The 17,365-nt window shown below is 46.7% G+C and overlaps 1 protein-coding gene and 1 pseudogene across 1 annotated transcript in view; one reads left to right on the forward strand and one right to left on the reverse strand.

Moving 5' to 3' along the window:
* Positions 1 to 17,365, forward strand: part of ccdc85a (coiled-coil domain containing 85A) — a 1,034,329-nt gene that overhangs the window by 846,660 nt on the left and 170,304 nt on the right. The window lies entirely within an intron of this gene.
* LOC139274323 (U2 spliceosomal RNA) lies at positions 15,972 to 16,172 on the reverse strand (annotated as a pseudogene).

A 17,365-nucleotide genomic window follows, 5' to 3' on the forward strand; every position in this document is an offset into this window, starting at 1 on the left:
GGAGCTAGATACGGGAGCTAGCCAGTCACTCATGAATGCCCAACAATTTGAGAGACTATGGCCACACAGAGCTAGCAGGCCCAAACTGGAACGCATTGAGACGCAGCTACGGACGTACACCAAAGAGATCATCCCAGTGCTGGGCAGTGCAAACTTGGTGGTAACACATAATGGATTACAGAACCGGCTGCCACTCTGGATCGTTCCGGGAAATGGCCCCATGCTTTTGGGGAGGAGTTGGCTAGCTGAGATGAATTGGAAATGGGCGGATGTGCACGCCATTTCATCCGTGGAGCGAAGTTCATGCTCACAGTCCTGCAAAAATTCTGGTCGCTGTTTCATCCCGGTGTCAGAACATTCAAGGGCACTAAAGTAGTGATACGCATCACTCCGGATGCCAGACCAGTGCACCACAAAGCCAGGGCGGTGCTGTATGTGATGCGTGAAAAGATTGAATGTGAACTGGACAGGCTGCTCAGCGAGGGCATAATTTCGGCCATTAAATTCAGCGGCTGGGCAAGTCCCATCGTTCCCGTCCTCAAAGCAGATGGCTCGGTCAGGATTTGTGGCGACTACAAAGCCACCATCAACCGAGTATCGCTGCAAGACCAATACCCGCTTCCGAGAGCGGAGGACCTTTTTGCCACGCTGGTAGGTGGCAAGCTGTTCACGAAGTTGGACCTCACTTCGGCCAAATGACTCAGGAACTGGCTGAAGAATCCAAGCTTCTGACCACCATCACACGCACAAGGGATTATTTGTCTACAACAGGTGTCCGTAAAGCATTCATTCGGCAGCAGCCAACTTTCAGAGAAATATTCCTGGAACGATCGTATTTCAAGACGACATTCTCATAACGGGTCGAGACACCGAAGAACACCTCCACAACCTGGAGGAGGTGCTACGCCGACTGGACCGGGTAGGCTTGTAGCTGAAAAAGGCCAAGTGTGTGTTTTTGGCCCCAGAGGTCGAGATTTTGGGCAGGAGGGTTGCCGCAGACGGGATCCGGCCCACTGAATCAAAAACGGAGGCGATCCGCCGGGCGCCCAGGCCTGGCAACACGTCGGAGTTGCGATCATTCCTGGGACTTTTGAACTATTTTGGGAACTTTAAGCACATTGTTGGAGCCGTTACACATGCTCCTGCGTAAAGGTTGTGAATGGTTTTGGGGGGACTGTCAAGAACGGGCTTTCAATAAGGCGAGGACCCTGCTGTGTTCCAACAAACTGTTGACTTTGTATGACCCTTGTAAAAAAACCGGTCTTAACATGCGATGCATGATCCTACGGGGTTGGATGTGTGTTGCAGCAGGGTAACGATGACGGCCGACTGCAACCGATGGCTTACGCCTCCAAGTCGCTCTCCCAGGCAGAGCGTGGATATGGCATGGTCGAGAAGCACTCACGAGTGTTTACGGTGTGAAAAAGATGCACCAGTAACTTTTTGGTAGACAGTTTGAGCTAGAGACGGACCACAAGCCGTTAACATCCTTGTTGTCCGACAGCAAGGCTGTCAACACCAATACGTCAGCTCGCATACAGCGCTGGGCCCTCACGCTGGCTGCATATGACTACACCATACGGCACCGACCAGGCACTGAAAATTGCGCTGATGCGCTCAGCAGGCTCCCACTGGCCACCACTGAGAGGGCGTCGGAGCAGAGTGCCGAGAAGGTCATGGCCGTTGAGGCTTTTGACACCGCAGGCTCCCCCATCACAGCCCGCCAGATCAAACTCTGGACCAACAGAGACCCCCTCCTATCCATGATAAAGAAATGTGTCCTGACTGGGGATTGGGCACCCGCACACAGGGCGTGCCCCGAGGAAGTCAGACCATTTCAGAGACGGATGGATGAGCTCTCCATCCAAGCCGACTGCCTGCTATGGGGTACCAGGTAGGCATGCCCCAGAAAGGCAGGGAAGCGTTCATAAGGGAACTCCACAGCGAGCACCCTGGCATTGTGTTAATGAAGGCCATTGCCCGGTCACATGTATGGTGGCTGGGGATTGACTCAGACCTGGAACACTGGGTTCGCAGGTGCACAACGTGTGCCCAGCTGGGCAATGCCCCCAGGGAGGCTCCACTCAGCCTGTGGCCCTGGCCCACCAGACCACGGTCACATATTCACGTAGACTATGCGGGCCCGTTCATGGGGAAAATGTTCCTGATCGTTGTCGATGCATACTCGAAGTGCATCATATTGAACTCGTGCATGACATCCATCACCGTGGAGAGTCTGCATACGGTTTTCGCGACCCATGGCTTGCTGGACATCCTGGTCAGCGACAATGACACGTGTTTCACCAGCCATGAATTCCAGGAGTTTATGTCGGGCAATGGTATCAAGCACATCCGGACAGCGCCGTTCAAGCCGGCCTCCAATGGCCAGGTGGAACGGGCGGTTCAAGTCATAAAACAGGGCATGCTACACATCCAAGGACCCTCCCTTCAGTACCGCCTATCGCGCCTCCTGCTGGCCTACAGGTCCTGCCAGCACTCGCTCACGGGAGTCCCGCCAGCAGAACTCCTCATGAAACGCACGCTCAAGACGCGGCTGTCCAGCTCTGGCAGACATTGTTGAGGGCAAGCACCAGTCCCAAACTGAGCTCCACGATCGAAACTCAACGGGGAGGTGTATAGAAATAGATGACCCGATATTTGTTCTTAACCATGCTTTGGGACCCAAGTGGCTTGAGGGCACCGTAATTGGCAAAGAAGGAAATAGAGTCATGGTGGTCCAACTAAACAATGGGCAGATATGCGGCAGACACTTGGACCAAGTAAAGAAAAGGTTCAGCATAGACACGGAGGAACCTGAAGAAGAGCATGAGATGTCACCCACACCACTGCCAGCGGACGAGCAACAAAGACAGCCCTCACCATGCACAGTCCCTGCGGCCAGCCCGGACAGGCCGGAATCACCTCAAGTGACAGAGACGCGTGCCGAGGCTCAGCCACCGGAGCCACAACTGCAGCGCTCCACGAGAGAGTGTCAACCACCTGACAGACTTAACCTCTGAAACAAAAAGACTTAAGGGGGGAGGTGATGTCATTTATTTAACCATCTTGCAATGACATAGTCATGTAACTGTAACTCATGTACACTATACCTGTATCCTAGAAATGCATACCCTGACCACAGCGGGTGAACTTGCGGGAGACACTCCTCACCTGGGTTTCCAGGTATAAAAGGGGAGGTCCCACCCATGGTCAGCACTCCTTGGTCCTGGCAATAAAGGTGAAGGTCACAGAGTGACCGTGTCTGATATATCTATGCCTCGTGTGAGTTTGTAGTAAGGTGCAGGGACATTACAGTAAAGATACTCCCACGGTGCTGTTAGGAAGGGAAATCCAGGATTTTGACCCAGCGACGATAAAGGAACGGCGATATATTTCCAAGTCAGGATGGTGTGTAACTTGTCGAGGGACTCGCAGGTGATGGTGTTCCCATGTGCTTGCTGCCCTTGTCCTTCGAGGTGTTAGACGTCGTGGGTTTTGGAGGTGCTGCCAAAGAAGCCGTGGCAAGTTGCTGCAGTGCATCTTATACATGGTACACATTGCAGCCACAGTGCGATGGTGGTGGAGGGAGTGAATGTTTAAGGTGGTGGATGGGGTACCAATCAAGCAGACTGCTTTGTCCCGGATGCTGTTGATCTTATTGAGTGTTGTTGGAGTTGCAGTCAAAATAAATAGAGTATGAACACAACACAATCATCCAGGCAAGTGGAAAGTATTCCATTACACTCCTAACTTGTGCCTTGTAGATGGTGGAAAGGCATTGGGGAGTCAGGAGGTGAGACACTTGCCTCAGAATACCCAGTCTCTGACCAGCTCCTATTGCCACAGTATTTATGTGGCTAGTCCAGTTAAGTTTCTGGTCAATGGTAATCCCCAGGATGTTGATGGTGGGAAATTCGGTGATGGTAATGCCGTTGAATATTAAGGGGTGGTGGTTGGACTCTTGCTTGTTGGAGATAGTCATTGCCTGGCACTTGTATGGCACAAATGTTACTTGCCATTGATCAGCCTGAATGTCGTCCAGATCTTGCATGCGGGCATAGACTGTTTCATTTTCTAAGGAGTTGAGAATGGAACTGAACACTGTGCAATCATCAGCGAACATCCCCACTTCTGACCTTAAATGGAGGGAAGGTCATTGATGAAGCAGCTGAAGATAGTTGGGCCTAGGACACTGTCCAGAGAAACTCTTGCAGTGATGCCTGGGGCTGGGATGATTGACCTCCAACAACCACAACCATCTTCCTTTGTGCTAGGTATGACTCCAGCCAGTGGGGAGTTTTCCTCATGATTCCCATTGACTTCAATTTTACTAGGGCTCCTTGATACCAGACACAGTCAAATGCTTTCTTGATGTCAAGGGCAGTCACTCTCACCTCACCTCTGGAATTCAGCTCTTTTGTCCATGTTTGGATCAAGGCTGTAATGAGGTCTGGAGCTGAGTGCTCCTTGCAGAACCCAAACTGAGCATCGGTGAGCTGGTTATTGGTGAATAAGTCCTGCTTTAAAGCACTGTTGACAACACTTTCCATCACTTTGCTGATGATTGAGGGTAGACTGATGGGGCGGTAATTTATCGAATTGGATTTGTCCTGCTTTTTGTGGACAGGACATACCTGGGCAGTTTTTCACGTAGTCCAGTAGATGCCAATGTTGTAGCTATACTGGAACAGCTTGGCTAGAGATGTAGGCTAGTTCTGGAGCTCAAGTCTTCAGCACAACAGCCGGGATGTTGTCAGGTCCCATAGTCTTTGCTATATCCAGTGCGCTCAGCCATTTCTTGATATCACATGGAATTAATCAAATTCGCTGAAGACTGGCTTCCGTGATGGTGGGGTTGTCAGAAGGAGGCCGATATGGATCATCCACTCAGCACTTCTTGTTGAAGGTGGTTACAACTGCTTCAGCCTTGTCTTTTGCACTTGCGTGCTGCGCTCCGGCATCATTGAGGATGAGGATATTCATGGAGCCTCCTCCTCCGGTTAGTTGTTTAATTGCCCGCCACCATTCACGACTGGATATATCAGGACTGCAAAGCTTTGATCTGATCCATTGATTGTGAGAATACTTAGCTCTGTTTATAGCATGCTGCTTCCGCTGTTTACCATGCATGCAGTCCTGTGTTGCAACTTCCCCAGATTGGTACCTCATTTTTAGATACACCTGGTGCTGCTCCTGGCATGCTCTTCTGCACTCCTCATTGAAACAGGGTAGGTCCCCTGGCTTGATGGTAATGGTAGAGTCAGGTATATGCCAGGCTATGAGGTTACATATTGTGGAGGAATACAATTCTGCTGCTGCTGATGGCTCACAGCGCCTCATGGGTGCCAGTTTTGAGCTGCTAAATCTGTTCTGAATCTATCCCATTTAGCATGGTGGTAGTGTCACACAACACAATGGAATGTGTCTTCAGTATGAAGACGGGACTTGATCTGCACAAGGACAGTGCGGTGATCACTGCTACCAATGCTGTCATGGACAGATGCATCTGCGATAGATAGATTGGTGAGGACGAGGTCAAATAGGTTTTTCCCTCATGTCTGTTCTGTCACCACCTGCCGCAGACCCATTCTGGCAGTTATGTCCTTAAGGACTCAGCCAGCTCGGTCAGTAGTGGTGCTACTGAACCACTCTTGGTGATGGACAGAGTACATTCTGTGCCCTTGCTACTCTCATTGCTTCTTCCAAATGGTGTTCAACACGGAGGAGTACTGATTCATCAGCTAAATTAACAATCCCTATTGGACTCAGTATGCATTTGGCACTAACTTTAATGTTGAAGTGATGCTGCAGTAATAAAGCCAGTGTATGAATAAGGATAATGTATACTTAATTATTTCTAATTTTGAAAATGCACTTAAAACATCTCAAAATATGGGCTGTGTGTGTGAAAAGGAGATTATTAGTTTCCTGGGTGCTGAATGGTGTCCAATAGTTGGTGAATGAAGGAGCTTACATCACATTTGTTCCGTTAAAATCTTCCTTTTTTTTAGTTTCACACCACCGGATGTCAAGCACATCCGTGTTTGTGTAATTTGAACAAATGTAGCTGCTATTTAAAGTAAAACCATTCAGCTTTGCCACAGCCTTGCTTCTCGTCACAAGAATATGATACTTCCCAAAGAAATGGTCCTTTCCAAGTCATTTATGAACCAGAAACCTCTGCATCCTCTGAGAAGGATTGGCAGCTGTGGCTGGGCTTCTCGGGGCATTAATTTAACCAGAACTGAGGATTCGGGAAATCAATGAAATACAATTCATCCTTTCATATAGTAACCTTCATATAGTCTGTCAGTGGACTTGGGGATCAACATGTACCCTGACATACTGCATGACAAAGCTCATTACAGCATTAATGTTGCTCCCATTTGCCTCTAATGGTGCCTGACATCAGTCACCTGGTGCAACCTTCTGAGTTACTGTTCCTTTCATACTGTGATTCAAGTGGTTCATTCATTAATCTGTAAATAACTCTAAGGAAAGACAATTAAAATATCTTGTCATACTCATTAAAATAAATTCCCTAGAAAGTAAATGTCTTTATTGTGAATCTGACTATAATGATAGCTTTCTCGTTTTAATCGCTTTATTACTGTCTATCTATCTATAGGCCCATTGACAGACTATATGAAGGTTACATCAAGGGGATGAATTATATTCCATGATATTTCTTGAATCCTCAGTTCTGGCCAAGTTAATGCCCCAGAAGCCCAGCAACAGCTGTTGACCATTCTCCGAGAAAGCAGAATGTGCTGGTGTATAAATGGCTTCGAGATGGCCATTTTAGTTATGGCAAGCAAAATAACAACATCACAATTACAATTCAAACAATCATTATGTTACTGAATCAAGTTACAAACATTGGGGCCAAACGTCTACAAGGGGCCATTTATGCTGCAGTAACATTGACAGGGCAGAACTTCCAGACAATGGGGCGAAGTCTACCGGGCCAACTCATTTAAATACAGTATGATGGGAGTAAATTGGTGTGCTGGTCATGGGAATTTAAAAGCCTGCAGCCACTTCAGATGGTAGCAGATGGCTGGAGGGCGATCAAGTAAATGGTGTGTTTTTTTTCCTGCAACGTTTGACAAGAATATTAAGCTGTAGTGATTTCATACCAAAAGACTCCTTGTGCTTTCTCAAGACTCCATTATGGCTTCCACATTGTTGACTGGGGAATCATAAGGAAGGGCGCAGTCAAGTGATGGCAGAAGAAAATGAGCCCTCAAATTTCCAGATGTGCCTTTACAGATGCTCGAAAGATGAGATCCCCAGAGGAGAGATCACCTGCAGTGCTCGCAGAGAAGGAGGCCACGGAAAACAGTAGCCAGAGGTATGTGCAGAGAGGTGCTGGTGGTGCTGAGTGCCACCTCGCTCACACTCAGGGCAGCTGGTCAGTACAGGAAAAGCAGAGTGATGAAGCCTCAGTTGACACACACTCACTTACACCTTGGATGGGCTCCCTCCTTGGGATGTGCAACACTTTCTCCTCATAGGTAGTTAGAGGTCTCAGGAGAGGGGATCCGTGAACTGTGGCTGATCTCGCCTGGGCTGCCTTACCTTGGGAGAAGAAAGGCAAAAGGGCCAAATTACCTTCAGTGCAGACATGCTGTAAAACCGAGGTGTTTGCACGCAGCCCATAGTAGGCATGATGACCGGTGCATGTTACACTTCCAGCACATGCCGACAGTGTATATTGAAAACTATAAGCTTCGATTGTGTGAATTTCCATCCATTAGTTTTGATAGACAGAAGATCATGGGTTGGGATTGCACAAGTTTGTGATATGCGGGTGCTGGGTGCGCAGAAATAGAATTGTTAGTCCAGCGACAGTAATCTCCATGTGATTCAGGCCTGAGTGGTTTTAAGCAACAAGCTTTAATATACTTTGACTAATAACAGTATTGTTTTTGTACAACTGTTCTACAGCATTGCATTAAATGACGAGCAATTAATACAACTTGTTCCCTCTATGAAATCCCGTTCAAGTTGATCAGACTTATAACCTTCGTGGGTCACCATTACAGCGAATGGACTTCTGACTATCCCAAGAGCACTCTAACTTTTAGAGGATACAGCTTCCATTCTTCTACTATTTGGCTACCTTGGGCTGCACCTACGCACAACAGTGTTATGTATTGTCCAGGTACATTAAATGTATAAGTACAATGGTGCGCCACAGAGGGCGCTGTGGTGGGAGACCTGAAAGTACCTGCAAGACAGAGTATAAAAGGCTGCCCACCATACCTGAGAGGCACTCTGGAGTTACACAATAAAGGACTAAGGTCACAGCAGTTGCTACAACACCAGACTGTGTGGAGTCAGTGATTTGAGTGCTACATACACCACATTGGTGACAAGGACACGGACAAACTTCACGCAACCATGGCTACTCTGGGCTCGCTAAAGGATTTTATGGTGGGCAATGATTGGGAGGCCTTTATGGAAAGGCTTGAGTACTATTTCACAGCAAACGACCTGACGGGGAACACGGACGCACTGAGAGAGAAGCGTAAGGTGATATTGCTTTCCAGTTGTGGTGATGAGGTTTACTGTCTCGTCAGGGATTTGCTGGCACCTGCAAGCGCCAGGGATAAGTTAAATGAGGAGCTGATCGCACTCATTCGTGACCAACTGAAACCGAAGGAGAGCATCCTCACGACCACCACTGCAGACCTGAGGGCCAGGATGTCACCAAATATGCTGCGGACCTCAGGAGACTTGCGGCGCCATGCGATTTTGGCACACACCTTGACGAGGCGTTGCGAGACGTCTTTGTTATGGGGATTGGCCATGAGGGTCTCCTTCACAAGTGGCTATCCACTGAACCCACAGTCACCCTGAAGCAAGCCATCACCATCAGCAGGGCATTTATGACCTCGACGTGCAGCACCAAGCAGATGATCCACACAGTCTCGAACCTGGCAGGCACTGTCCACAGGATAGCGTCCGCCACGGACAAAACTGCAGAACGTGGCTCTGCCCGGGGCAGAGAGCATAGACCTCAGGGTCTTGGAACTCAGAGTCCGCCGATCGAGTAGCACCATGCTGGCGCTGCGGAGGAAGCCATGAGGATCACCGGTGCAGGTCTGTGGAGTATACGTGCAATACCTGCCACACAAAAGGCCACCTTCAGCGCATGTGCAAAAGAAAGCTGACTCACCGTCTGGCTGAGGAGATGGTAGAGGATCCACCATCCAGCGAGGAACAGACAGAAGATGATGCGTTTGGACTGTATACGTGTACCGACGATTCGGCCCCAGTGATTATGGAAGTCAAGATCAACGGAGTCCCAGTGAGTATGGAAGTGGACACTGGGTCGGGTCCGTCGTTGATGAGTCAGAGAACTTTTGAGAAACTGTGGGTCAACCCAGCTGCATGACCCAAGCTGGTCCCGATCACGGTGAAACTGCGCACCTACACCAGGGAACTGATACCTGTTCTTGGTAGAGCGGATGTGCAGGTATCTCACAGGGGCGTGAGGCACGGTTTACCTTTGTGGGTCATTGCAGGCGATGGGCCAACGCTTCTCGGCAGCAGGTGGATGGGGAAGGTCCGTGGGAGCTGGGAAGACTTCATTCCTCCACAGACTGCTGTTCCCCGGGTTCCCAAAGAGCAGCGTCGACCGAGCTGGAGGAGAAAGAAGCCGTTCATCGGCAGTATAATTCCCCACACAGACGACAGCAGCCCAGAACGCCTGACCTCAAGCAATCCTGCAGCCTCAGCCTCCACAGACAAGCAGACCATGGAAGAGCAGGCATTGATCGGGAAATCCATCGACGGACGACAAATCGGGGGGGCCCACGCGGAGAGAAAGTCAGGCGGTGGTCGCAGCTACGGTGGAGGCCAAGATGGCGGTGGCCAGAACGGCAGGAGAGGAGGCTACAGCGGCGGTGGAGGCTACAGCGGCGGCCGGAACAGCAGGAGAGAAGGCGACAGCGGCAGCAAGTATGACCCGGGAGAACGCGACAGCTACTCGGGTGGGCACAAGAGCCAGAGCGGCGGATTAGGTAGCAGTTACAGCAGTTATGGAGGCCACAGGGACTATGACAGATCGAATCCACAGAACCATTTCTGCCACGATTCAAGATTCAATCATTCGTGGCCGTTTTTCTTCTTTCTTCCTTCTTTATCCCTTTTAGTTCTTCCTAAAATGCCATGCCAGCAAGCTCAAGAGCAGCAGAGTTCAGCAGAACAAAGGCAATCAGAGCAACTAAAATGGTGGCGCCCAGTGGAAGCCTCGTGGGAACCACAAGATGGCATCTTAAAAGGGAAATGCACCTGGGAGCCTTAAAAGGGACTTACACCGTTGGCGATTCCCACAAAGAGACTTTTGTAAGGCAAGAGCGAGTCTAATTGAGTAATGTGATTTGTATGATGACGTGATTTACGATAAGAAGTAATATTTTGATGCTATATGGGTACTGTGTTTAAAATGATGGATATGAATGATTTACGAAAAGAGTTAATACCACGAGGTGCAAGTAAAAGGGCTAAGGGGTCCGTGACTAACATGCCTAATGGACCAAGGCGATTTTCGATTTTACGTGATTCAAGCAATGGTTCAGCGACTGCAGATGAGCTGCTGAGGCGACTACCGAGAACAGAGGCAACGCACTAGTTGCGATACCCTGTCTCAGCGCAGCACATTACCTCGGGCAAAAAGGGGCAGCATACCGCCACCGTACCTCACCCAGTGAGCTGGGATTAAATAACTGTTCAGTGTAGCTGCAACCTTGTGACACAACATCGGTACCATACAATATATGTACCATACAAATGTACTGTCCATATATACCTGCTTTCTGTTAGAGGTTATACTCGTGACTTCATCACCCATGTCAGGACTGCTAATACCACATGCTTGCACCGGATCGCAAGCATAATCTCTACATGGGGGAAAGAGGGAAGTGGATGGTCATGGACTCACACTCAAATCAACCAGGACGAACAAGGCCTAGGTTACTGGCAATGGCTCTTGGAACTGGTGGGGGGGGGGGGGGGAATGAGATGTTATGTATTGTCCAGGTACATTAAATATATAAGTACAATGGTGCACCACAGAGGGCGCTGTGGTGGGAGACCTGAAAGTACCTGCAAGACAGTATAAAAGGCTGCCCACTACACCTGAGAGACACTCTGGAGTTACACAATAAAGGACTAAGGTCTCAGCAGTTACTACAACATCAGACCATGTGGATTCAGTGATTTGAGTGCTACATACACCACAAACAGTATGCATAGATGTGCGTTTGCTGTATTTAGGTATTTACCCTATTTCTATTCTTTCGGCCTCCACCTCTGTTCTACAAGCTTTGTATATTATACTTTAAATGCATAGGCCAAGTGGCCTTGCAGGCTTTCATAGTTCTGACTGCCTTAGCAGTACCTCAGTGCTAACTTTTATTGTGGTATGTGGTGTCTTATCAACTGCCCCCTTATCTCGGGTCCGATTCTCATGGCTCAGCTTGTTTCGTTCACACAGGAGGGAAAAGCTTCCCCTTTTTCCCACATTCGCTCTCTGGCTAAAATGCTAACGCAAAGCATGATGGGATACTTTGATCATTTAAACCACTTTAAAATATTCTAACAGAAGCTAACCAGGTTAACTGTAGTGGGTTTAGCACTCATGACATTGCGTGAGTGGATGTCCCGCCCCACCACACTTACAGCAGGAATTGCGCCTGCAGAAAATGTAGGCTTTGTTCGTATTTTCGAGTAAGAAAATGACAAAAACAAATTAAAGTGACACCTTTAGATATGTTGTAACAGATGTATGGAAACTAATGCCACATACTCGAGTCAAGCAAAAAAATACTCCAGTTTACATTCTGCCAACTAAAGTTAACAGGATCATTAGTGTTATTGTTCAGACCTGAAAAAGTCAACAAGTAACCCAATGTTATTCTCTGTGCAGGATGTTGAATTACTGTAAGGAAATTCATCTTTCCCAAAAATCATTTTCCAGAATAATCAGATAAGAAACATAAAATTAAGCTGTGTGATATTACTGTTCATCTGAGATTGTCTTCCCCACTACTTGAGCACGAAAAATCTAGGCTGACATTCCAGTGCAGTACTGAGGGAGCACTGCACCATTGGAGGTGCTGTCTTTTGGATGAGACATTAAACTGAGGTCCTGTCTGCTCTCTCAAGTAGACATAAAATATCCCACGGCACTATTTCGAAGAAGAGCAGGGAGATATCCCCGGCTTCCTGGCCAATATTTATCCTTAATCAACATAACAAAAACAGATTATCTGGTCATTATCACATTGCTATTTGTGAGAGCTTGCTTGTGCACAAATTGGCCGCCGCGTTTCCTACATTACAACAGTGACTATATTCCAAAAATACTTCATTGGCTGTAAAGTGCTTTGAGATGTCCGGTGGTTGTGAGAGGCGATACATAAATCCAAGTCTTTCTTTTACTTTAGTGAAGTTATATATAAATGGGTTAATGTCACAGTCAAAATAGCAGAATGAGGAATTTTAACAACAACAACTTGTATTTATATGGCGCCTTTAACGTAGTGAAACGTCCCAAGGCGCTTCACAGGAGTACTATTCAATAAAACTTTGACACCAAGCCGTATAAGTAGAAATTAGGGCAGGTGACCAAAAGCTTGGTCAAAGAGTTATGTTTTAAGGAGTGTCTTAAAGGAGGAAAGCGAGGTAGAGACATGGAGAGGTTTAGGCAGAGCTTGGGGGCTAGGCAACAGAAGGCACGGCCACCAATGGTTGAGCGATTACAATCAGAGATGCTCAGGAGTGAAGATATCAAGGAGTCAAGTGAAGATCTAGACATTTGAACATCAGTATCACATGGCATGATTTCAAACTCCATAGAATAGACAATTAAATAGTTAAACAAAGGTGGCATGGCTCGGAGACACAAGAATCATTTCACATAATACTGTATTCATGCAGAAAGAATTCTTTCTCTTTTTCTTGCCAGTTTTTCCCAACACCTTTTTCCTCTCTCAAACATTGATCCCTTGCTAGTGTATGGTTACCCAATGCTGGTTGCCTTTTGATACCTTGCCCACGTGACCATTTTTCATATGTGAGCCATGAGCTGACAGGTAGAGATTTTCCAAACATGTGTCAGTGGTGAAGACCCTTGCCTGTTGCCAGTGCATATTGGAAAGTCGCAGGCCATTGCCCATGAGTTTCCCACATGCATTGGTGCTGGACAAGGTTCCTAACTGCTGGCCCACATGTGGAAAATGTAGGCTTGAATATCAGTAGGCTACTTGACTGCAGAGGGCATCACAATCAAGCCTAAGCATTTATTCATCCAATGTCCACACACCTGCACTTCCTCTCCCTAACTTTAGGGCACTGAGGCCAATTATAGAATCTTGCCATTGCTTCAGCTGAGATTACCTAACTCAGCTCGGACTGGGGACCTTCTGGACTGGGTGGCTTTGTTACTGATTGGATAAACTTGTTGAACTGTCAGAAGAGCTGCAGCTTGGTATTCAAATTATTTCTTTCCCTAATAGCTCTTATTGTCACTTTTTGTGCTGAGCAAGTAGAGATGTCAATATTTGTGCTTGAACTATTCTTCTGCCTTTTGTTTCTCTGGTGCACCATAGTGATGATTAACCTCAACCTCAGAAAAGTACCAGTGTGACATCTGCTGGTCTCACATTCACCATACTGAGTTCTCCTGAGCAAGATTGCCAATTAGTGTTGATTTATGGTTAATTTTGTGCCGTGGAAATCGGTTTGGACTCCCTCTTCCATATTGGATCTTTGCAGTTATCAAAAAGAGTAGCTTTAACCCATTAGTCTGAGGTGGATTCGAAAACGGTCCCAGAGGTGAAAGGACAGGGATCTAACTCAGTCCTTCCATTATATTATGAGGAGAAATCAAATTAAAAACACCCTGTATCAGATTGACATATTGCTTTCATATAAGTTGAGGCAGGCGGCAGCATTATTGATAAACGGTCACAGTATTTTCAACAGGCTTTTAAAATTTTGTTTTCAATTAAATTATCCATGTGTGGAACCCGAAATCAGTCTGCTTCTCAGGATGCTGATAGTAGAGACTGCATAAGACAACATTTTGACAATTTAATGGGCAACAATCAGAAACTAGATCATCTTTCATCTGAGGAGGTATTAAGAAATTGAACATAATTCAGACAAAAGTCTGGAAACAATTTCCTTCCAAATGCTTGTAAACCTGGAAAGACAATAAAGGCAAGAAATTACTATTGGTGACAATAGTAACAAATGGTCACCATATTTGTAGGGCATTGCTCTATCCGCTATTTTAACAGAGATAAGATTAACGCCTCCAGTAAAATACAAAAATGTGCTCATTTTTTATCCATTTTTATTACTAATGCTCGCCTAATGTCACTTCCGACGTTTTTTGCCAGAAGTGACATTGGCGTAAAGTACCTTTGACCAGATATGAGTGAGAGTATTATAATTACACACAAGCGACAGGAATATGTCATACAAGGCACTTCCCATTAGTTGTGCTGTAGCAATGTGGGGCACAAGGGATGTAAATTCACCCCTAGCCTCCAGCATTAATAAGGATGGTGGAGGGAGGACTTCAAAACTTAAAGGGCAGAGAACCAAAATCATCCCTTTCAGGTGGACTCCCTGGCAAATTACCCTGACCCTGGAAAATCAGCTATGCTCAGAGATGCATCCTTGTGGAAGCTGGAAATCCCACCCTCACCAAAGCAGAAATCTTGGCCAGTCCATGTAATTTTTACATTTATAAATTTACAATCCATTTGAAAATTTGTTCCTAAAAAGGAATTTAAAATAAACTCAAGTGAATGACTTGTAAAATGTTTATCAGGAATTGAAAAGTAAAACTGTAATCAATTTAATGAATGGATCAGAACTTTCATTTTTCAATAATAAGACTTCATATGGAGCTGGATTTTTGGTCTTATGCTGCCGCTGTTAGCGCCCCAGAGGAGTGGCAATGGCGGCGGTAAGCACTTCCGGGCGGGCAGTGGGCAGCCAGCTTCCAGCGCCCCACCGGAACATTTAGTGCCGGATTAGATGGGGCGTTGAGCATTACCGCCTGGAAGAGGCGAACCGGTGTACAATGCCCCTGGTTGTGACACTGGCTCGATTTTTGCCTGCCACCCAATCCGTAGCACTTCGTAAAGCGCCCTGGTGTGAACGCCTGTGAAAGCTGGCGGTCCTAGCTGTAGCGGCCGCAGTCAGGTAAGTAATATCGACCTCAGGTAAGTGTGATTGTTTTTTATTTGACTTTTTTTGCGATTTATGTTGTAGTGGCGTGAGTTATTTATTGGGAATGTTTTAGGTGGGGTTTTTCAGTTTTTTCTTCCCCCCCCTCCACGCCTCTCTTTGAGCGCTCCAACTCCGGCTGTTTAGCTCGGGGTTTTTTTAAATTTCAAAATATGCTTTATTCATATAAAAATGTGCACAATACATTGGAAAGCAGTTCAGTACATTTGGATGCGGTTAGCAATTCCATACAATACATTTGGATGCTGACGGCAGTTCCGTTCGATACATTTGTTTGCTTTACATTTCGAGGTACAATTCAGTACAATCCAGGATACATTGTAATACAGTCATCAAATTACGTTACATGTGGCACTATACAGTACACGGAATGGGTGAGGGTACAGTTACATTTCTTTGCAACATACATTAATAAACAGAACTTGCATTATACATGGCACTACATAGGTGTTTTCAGATCATGGTGCTCTATGTATACAAAAAGTTTACAAGTACAGCCCGAGGGGAGTTTTATACTGATTCCAGCCCCTGGGTTTACCGTGGCGGAAGGGCTTTAAACTGTTTAGCTTGGGATTTTTTTTTTTAAATTTTTCGTTGCCAATCTTTCCAATTCTTTGTCAAATCACAAACGCCAGAGGTCACCTTGCACACATCAAGGATCACTCTGCGCCAATGCTCTTAGCCAAAAGGCCGAGAGCCACTGCACCGTTCCTGGAAGTACTGCAATACCAGGTTCGTGCCATGGAGGTGGATGGGTCAAGCCATCCCACCCACCTCCTATTTCCAAAAAGCATAGGAGAACCACCTTCCTGATCCAGGGAGAACCACTTTGGGGTCATGGTTACTCCCCTGTCAGGTCAGTTATGCATGATCTTAGCCAAAGGCCGAGAAGCGACATTTTAGCTTGGGATTTTCACTTGCTCAGCCGGCCTAGCGCCCTAAAAGAGGTGTGCAATGCCTCCCTTAGCGCTCCGCCCCACACTCAGGGCCCAGCTGATGAATTTTGCTGACTGAGGCGCAAACTGATCCCAGGCGCAAACTTTACCGCCTTGCCGCCTTGAAATGAGCAGAATCGAAAATCCAGCCCATGCATGAGTATGTTGGCCGTACATGTGTTCCTGAATGCACACACTTAATTATTATGCAAATTCTGTGGGAACATTTCAGCAAGCCAACAGCTAAGAAGCCTTTGAATTCATGAATACCTAATTACATGAATGAGTTTCACACACGCGGCTGTTTTTGCTATAGAACTGAATACTCAAGAGTAACCAAAGAGGTAGTGACGAATTCAAGCTAGGTCCTTTTCTTAATAAGACATGATCCAAACCTGGTGGGAACCTTACTTTTTCTGCTGGCAATATGTAATCAGATGTAATGAGTCAGCATTACTCCAGCCACCCTTTATGCTGTGGTTTTCCCTCTTGGGGTGACAGGGTGTTCCTTATCAGCTGGGAGGATGGGAAAAAAGAATATTCCCAAGTAATTGCTTTTTCAAATCAAAGCAGGAGCAACACCAACAGAGTCATCAATGTAATGGAAAAAAAGTCAGGGTGAGGACCCGAGTATGGCCGGAACAAAGAATGTTCAACATATCCCACAAAAATACAGGCCCTTTCTGAGGTCGGATTTTTTGGGGGTCGGAGAGGGGGAGTCCAGAGGGGCTCCAGAGGTGAAAGTTTGGCAAAGGATGAGATTGGAAGGAGGACTGAGATTGAGGTCATAAAAGTGAAGAGGAAGAGGGATCATGAGATAGGCTTGCATCCAAGAGTTGAAGTTTATGGTTCCTGTTACCTGAAAAGAAGAAAAACATGCTTTTTGTTAAAGTGCTGCATGAGATGAAGGATGATACAGAACTGAAGAGCCAGGACAGCTCTAAAATAAAGTGAGTTGGTGCTGCTGACAAGCGAGGTTGACAGCATGATCTTACTCCTCTTTGAAGGCGTTGCCTTAGAAATGCAGTGTACATTGGTCTTTTCTTTTTCTGTAGGTTGCTCCCATGAAGAAGTAAGACAATGTGGCCTAATTGTACATCATAGCAGCTTGTGTCAAACACTCTTCCTGCCCCCAGCACCTCACAGATACTAGC

This window comes from Pristiophorus japonicus, chromosome 9 (genome assembly GCF_044704955.1).
Source record: "Pristiophorus japonicus isolate sPriJap1 chromosome 9, sPriJap1.hap1, whole genome shotgun sequence".
NCBI lineage: Eukaryota > Metazoa > Chordata > Chondrichthyes > Pristiophoridae > Pristiophorus > Pristiophorus japonicus.